Genomic DNA, 6,549 nt, shown 5'->3' with positions numbered 1-6,549 from the left:
TCTAAGATGAGCTCTTACAGATGAGCAAGAACTAGCTAAGCAAAGAAAGGAGTGAGAGCGGGGATGTCCTGAAGAGAGGAAGAGTACGTTTGAAGGTTCAGAGGTGAGAAAAGTGCAGTGCGTGCCAAGAAATTCAAACTGTCCAGGTGACTGACCCAGACCCCAGGAGAGATGGCAAGGGATGAAGTTAACTGATAGGCAGGGCCTGTCCTTACTTATGCAAGTCCTTGCAAGCCATGTTAGGAGTACGGAATTTCATCCTCAGAGCAATGGGAAGCCTTCAAAATGTTTTCAGCAGGAAGTAGATATGGGAGGGTGAGAGATAGATACATCAGAGGAGTTATTTAAAAGATCTCTCTGTTTACAGTTTGGAGAATGGACTGGGTGGCACCCAAGTGGGGCCCAAGTGGATGTGGAAGGTCAAGCAGAGGCCAGGGTAGTAGCCCTGTGAGAAAGCATGGTGGCTTTGTCATTGGAATTTGCGGCCAGATTCGTGATTGGTTGGATGGAAGTGGTGAGAGAGAGGGAGGGAGGAGTAAAGGATGACTCCCCGGCAACTTCCTGACCGCAGGCATCACTCCCCGGGTCACAAACACTGCAGCAGGACCAGGCTCGGGAGTGGTAATCACGCTAGGTAATTTTGGCCAGGTTGCACCTGGGGTAGCTCTGCGACATCCAAGTGGAGATGTCATGTAGGCAGGAGGATAACGAGTCCAGAGCTCAGAGCAGACGTCTAGTCTGGGGAAGTAAATTTGAAAGTCATGAGAACATACCTGGTAACTGAAGTGATGTGCACCGATGAGGTTGCTTAGGGAGAGAATGTAAAGTGAGACATGAAAAGGGCTGACGGCTGAGTCTTGAGAAACTGCAGCCTTTGAAGTTGGGAGGAGGGTAAGCTGTCAAAAGAGCCTTAAAGAAGCAGCGGGAGGAAGAAGAGAACCAGGAGAGTGCATCACAGAGGCCAAGGGACGAGTGCCGGCTGGGCCTCGGCGCTAGTGGCTCTTTAGAACTTGGGCACCCACGTACCGCCCTGCAGCGTGTGGCTTCCTTTATATTTCCACAGTGTCTTCAACATCTGCCTCTTTACAAGATATTTTGCTTCTGACAAGCTCAATTTTACTTGCCTTTACGTAGAATATACACCTACAGAAGACCCCTCCATTTGGGCAATTTAAACCCAGCTGTCAGCAAGTTCACCGATTAGAGTCCCGTTTATGAAACTGTTGAGTGCTTCTGAGAAGAGAAATAAAAAAGAGAGGGGAAAGGCAAGAAGGCAAAGGAAAAAAGGAAAAGCCACTGTTTATTGAGCATCTACTCTGTGCTGTTCCACATGCTTGTCTAACCCTTTCAAAGTGGCGCAAATGACTCTTACTCTCCTCATTTTAAAGGCTCGGAGACGTTAAATAATTTGAGCAAAGCCACAAAGATAGTGCCTTGTGTATGGAGAGCCAAATCGCCAACTTATACCTATCTATTTGGAAAATGTTTTTCTAGGGCAGTCCCTCGCAGGAGGTTCATGTGTGCTTGTGAAACGCAAGCACATTATCTCAGAGGCAAAACAGCTACAGGAAAGGAGGAAGAGTCCAATGTGACAGAGAAAAGGTAATCTTTGACAGCAATGTCTAAACATGACTCTGACGAATGACCCCCTGAATAGATGTGCTCCTTTTGCCTTGTTTAATGATATTGGTGGATTGAAGTTTAGTGGAAATAGCTGTGGTGTGATGGATTTATTAGTGGCAATTACAGGTGAGGACTCCTCTGCACTGGGTCTATTTTAATGGGAACACCATTTAGGGGAGTTAGCGGGCACAAGCCTATTTATTCCTCTGCCTCCCTCATTAGCTCCTCTCAGCTCAGGAGGAAACTGCAGTCTAATGTGGCCTAGATTCCCTTCAGAATAGCCAGGGTCCTCAGAACTCTCATTAAAGGGCCTCTGGGTAGAGTCTGGTGAAGGAGGGCCTGTGACCACACATCTCTGTTACTGGAGCAGGTGCTGCTATGGGCTAAATGTTCTGGAAAGGAGGCAGGACAGGGAACAGCTTTGGCCACTGTGGGGGGCAGAGGGAAACGACAAGGTAGTGGTTGCTTCACCATGTTGCTTGTACACACAGATAATCATTGTTGGCAGTGTCATCTTGACTCTCAATGATAGCGTCTGTGACAGGTAATCTCAGTTCTGTAGGTGGGTGAAGGTAATGCCATTCTCCAGAACACAAGTTTATTTGTGGCACCTTGGTGCTGCATAATTAAGGGGACTGAAAAGACAAACTGGGGCATACCCAGAGATTCTTGTGTCCACGTTCAATAGAGGCCTGTTTCGATGAAACGTTTCAGGTGGGAGTGAGGCTGCAGAATGAAACAGAGGGGGAATCACCGGAAAGCATCCTCCATCTGCCTGGGAAGACCTGCATCAGGTGACTCTTCCACTCACCTTTCCTTACCACCTCCTTCCAGCACATCTAGAGGTAAACACCAAGAAGCACAAAGGACGAGGAGGAGCTGCTGACCCAGTAGACGCAGTTACAGCCAAAAGATCACACTTGGGTTTTCTTTTTGCCAAACAATTTGAAAATCTAAGGAGAGTGCTGATGTATAGACTAGCTAAATGGTTATTAAACAAGTTTTTTCTTCCTGGGCACACAATTATACTACATTTCCCAGCCCCTTTAGAATTACATGGAGCCAGGTGACATGTTCTTGCCACAGTGAGCAGAAGTGATGGTCCTGACAGGCTGAGGCGGGTACGAGTAGGTGGGCCTTCTCCATTTCTCTCTGCCTCGACCCTTGTCTACTGGCCAGCTGATGTCAGGGTTTCCAAAAGGCCACAAGGTGAAGATGGCTGTGCCTCAACACGGAAGGAGCTTGGGTCCCTGAATGACTGTGTGGAGCAGAGCTCACTGACCGCATTGAACTGTGACAAAAGCAAGTGATAAACTTTTCTTGTCCCAGATCACTGAGATGTTGAGGCTAGTCTGTCACAGCAGTCAGCGTTATTTCCTTTAGCTGAGACCTTTGCAGCCGGGGTCATGGTCTTTGCAATCAGCGTCTTCATCCTCTTCTCCTGAAGTCTTCAACAGCTTTACAAAAATCAGGATCGACTTTTTTGTTCTTTGTTCTTTGTTCATTTTAGATTTTAATGAATTTGTCAGCAACAAAGCATTTTGTCAAATAATTATTAATGAGAAATCAATTTTAAGAAAGCCCAAACCAATGTAACAGCTCGGTAATTAATCATTCAAAATGAAAAATTGGACGTTTAAGGCCTGATGTGCCATTCAAGTAAAATTACAGAGATTTGCTTCAAAACATCATCTAACATTTTAGGGGAACAAGTGCTCCCTGTTTCCTCCTCTGAGTCTGTTTTCAGTTCTTGAACTGTCCAACGCTCTGTGTCAACTCTTTGGAATGTGCATCTCATGTGTCCTTTACTGATGAAATGTCATGAGCTGCCCTTCGACATTCGGCATTTCCCAAACTTGGCACCAAAAGGATTTGCCTTTGTTCACTGTAACACAATTGTCATCTTTTTTCTAAAGTCAGATTTCTGATTCTCTTCCACTGGGCCCAGAAAAATTTATTTCCTTTACCATTTCTACCCTAATTTTGGGTTTTCAGGCCTGAAAGTGATATCGTGGGAACCAACAGAGGACTTGGAAATCGGAAGAGATGAGAATACGGAGACCCCTCTCCAGTGAATTTCTGCACCGGTCGCTTTGCTCAGCTTTCCCTCCTGTTCCTGAAACGTCTTCCTCATTCCTCTCAGCCTCTCTAAATCCTCCAAATGCTTCAAGTTTCACTAATTCCCTTATAAGGCTTATAGAATTTCCCACATGGACCCTCAGTAGGTTAAAATTTCCAAGAGCACAAAGAACACTTTTGATTGTGTTCTTCCTCATTTCCCCACTGTCTAGCACTGTACTTAGCGTTTGTCAGACGCTTAAAATATACGTGCTGAATGAGTTGATGGCTTTGAATGACTGGGGGAATTTTGGGTCCTTCACTCATCTCAAGTAAACTGTGAATCATCAGAAAGAATAGAAGGAAAAGAGATTCATTCTTCTCAAAACACACACCGTCTGTACCACATAATTTAGCAATTAATTATGATTAATTTAGCAATTAAAATGAGCAATTTAATGCTCATTTTGACAGTACAAAGAACCGGCAGCATTTGTTTCCATGTCACTTTAACAACATTTCCAGCTCAACTGACTGACTTAGGAGGAATAATAATCACAAGTGACAGTGTCCATGACGGCCTCCACCCAAAAACATAAAGCGGACTATTGTGTTCTTGCAGATATGATACGCTTTGCATTTTCTTTCTCTTGTTTTATTTTTTAATAGAAATATCTGTTGATCTACATGGCATTCTCTGGAGAATATACGAGCTGGGTGTGATGGGTAGAATAATGCCTCCCTCCCCCAAAGATGTCCACTGTGACTATGTTATGTTACACGTGAGAGGGAATGAAGGTTGCAGACAGAATTAAGGCTACTAATGAGCTGACTTTAAAACATAGGAGATTATCCTGGATTACCTAGGTGAGCCCAACATAATCACAAAGCCCATACAGGACCTTTGTGGAGGAGGGAAGCAGAGGAGGCGGTATTGCAGTGATGCATGTGAGAAAGACTCCACTGGCCATTGCTGGCATTGACCATGGAAGAGATCCATGAGCCAAGGACTGAGGGAAGCTCCTGGAAACTGGAAAAGTCAAGAAAATAGGTTTTCCCTTACAACCTCCAGAAGGAATGCAGCCCTGCCAACACCTTAGTGTTAGCCCATTGAGACGTGCTTTGGAATTCTGATCCCCAGAACAATAAGATAATAGATTTGTGTTGTTGTAAGCCACCAAGTTTGTGGTAATTTGTTACGGCAACAATAGGAAACTAGTACATTAGGGGTTCTAAATAAAAAGACAAGGATGGGTGCAGTTGCATTTTACAACTTATCAAAAAAAGATACAATAAAAGCACTTATTTTTCTCATTTTGTCCATTTGTGTTTATTTTTTCTCCCCAGTCATTCGTTATTGGCAGACACTGGGACTTCTGCTTTTGCAGTATTCAACACAGAATGACACCATGCAATGGAAGGTGGCCAGTAAACAATGTGGGGTTAAAAATACACAGTGGATAGCAAACACGTTCAATTACTCAGTGAAACCGAACTAAATTGGTGTTCTTCCAGGAACTTTTTGGTGATAAAGGGAAAGCTCACAACTTGAAATAAAATGATAATATAAACAAGCTCTCCTGTCTCTTGGGGGTTTGGGGCCACCAGATCTTGAAGAAAGCATCCAAGTCTCCACGACAAGAGGGACAGGCTAGGGTGGAAATGCCCTTGACAGGGGATCCCATTAGTTTCCTCTCTTCGCCCACCTGGTCTTCAGCTGAGCTGGTAACAGGTAACCATGTCTGACAAATGTGGGTTTCTGCTCATCTCCTCTTCCATTTGCAGGGGAAACGTCTAGGAAGAGAGGACTATTAGAAGTTGGGCAGGGAAGGGAGAGGAAAAGAGGTGATGAGCCTGGGCTATTTTAAACTTTGGTAATTGGTACCAGAGCAGTCAGGAATAGGCATGTATTTTATATAATACCCACACCTAAAAGAGATTATTTTCCTAAGGGAGAGAGAACTATCAGCAAATTCAGGGTTTCATGAAAACTTTGAAAAAGTTTCACTTGTCTTTTCTAAGCATCAGTTCATGAGCCCAGGCCCTTTTTCTGAAATGAAAGCTATACGCAACTCAAACACACTTGCGGGCATGTATCTGTTAATATCTTTAATGTTAGCTACCGCCTGGGTTTGTTGGAAGGATTAACTGGATCAGTATTTGCAAAGTGTTCAAACAGTGCCAGGCACATGGTAAGCACCGCGTAGGTGTTACTGACCATTATTGTTAAATCAAAGTAAACCACCTTAGTTAGAAGGCTGATACAAAAATAGAACATGGCTCTTTCCACCTCTGCAATGACACACCAGAGCTTAAGAAATGGTGTAGTGGATGCAAGTCAAGTGCATGTGGCTTCCCAGCTCGAGAGAAATAAAAGGAGCTAAGTAAGTTGAGCTCCTCCTAGAGCCGGGCAGCACCAGGGTTAGAGGCAGGAGGTGGCCGTCGGTCCAGAGAGCCTCACTGAGCAGCCCAGCTCAGGCACTAGTGCTGCCACCTCGGGAGGCAATACGCTGTGGTGTGACTCTCCGTGAATCTGCCGGCACATGCTGCACAGCCCGCAAGGAGGCCGGCTCCGCTTCCGATAAATATCTGTAGACTGAACGAGTGAATGAACTGGACAGGTAACACACACACGTACATGTACGCACACCCGCCGAGCCTCCATGTTCCATTCTGTAAAACAGAAAGAATGAACTCTGATAATCTCTAAAGACCATCTCAGTGCCTTCTTACCAATTGTTTTTACAGGATCCTTTGAAAGATTATTGAAAAATAATAGAGTCTGTGTTTACAAAAAAAAGCAAATTAAAACAACGTCAACAGTAACTGTGCCTCTCTCATTGCCTTTCCCTTTAGCATTCAGACTTT

At 44.6% G+C, this 6,549-nt stretch overlaps 1 long non-coding RNA gene across 1 annotated transcript; it reads left to right on the top strand.

The window, feature by feature from the left end:
* Nucleotides 1-615: 615 nt before the first annotated feature.
* LOC139077224 (uncharacterized) lies at nt 616-4,302 on the top strand. The gene is made up of 3 exons (XR_011529550.1): nt 616-1,602; nt 2,338-2,417; nt 3,619-4,302. It is a non-coding gene; the product is annotated as an uncharacterized lncRNA (long non-coding RNA).
* Nucleotides 4,303-6,549: the final 2,247 nt, after the last annotated feature.

The sequence above is a fragment of the Equus przewalskii genome, chromosome 19, assembly GCF_037783145.1.
Source record: "Equus przewalskii isolate Varuska chromosome 19, EquPr2, whole genome shotgun sequence".
Classification (NCBI taxonomy): Eukaryota; Metazoa; Chordata; class Mammalia; order Perissodactyla; family Equidae; genus Equus; species Equus przewalskii.
Note: the sequence above shows the minus strand (reverse complement) of the source record. Positions and strands in the feature narration are given on the sequence as shown.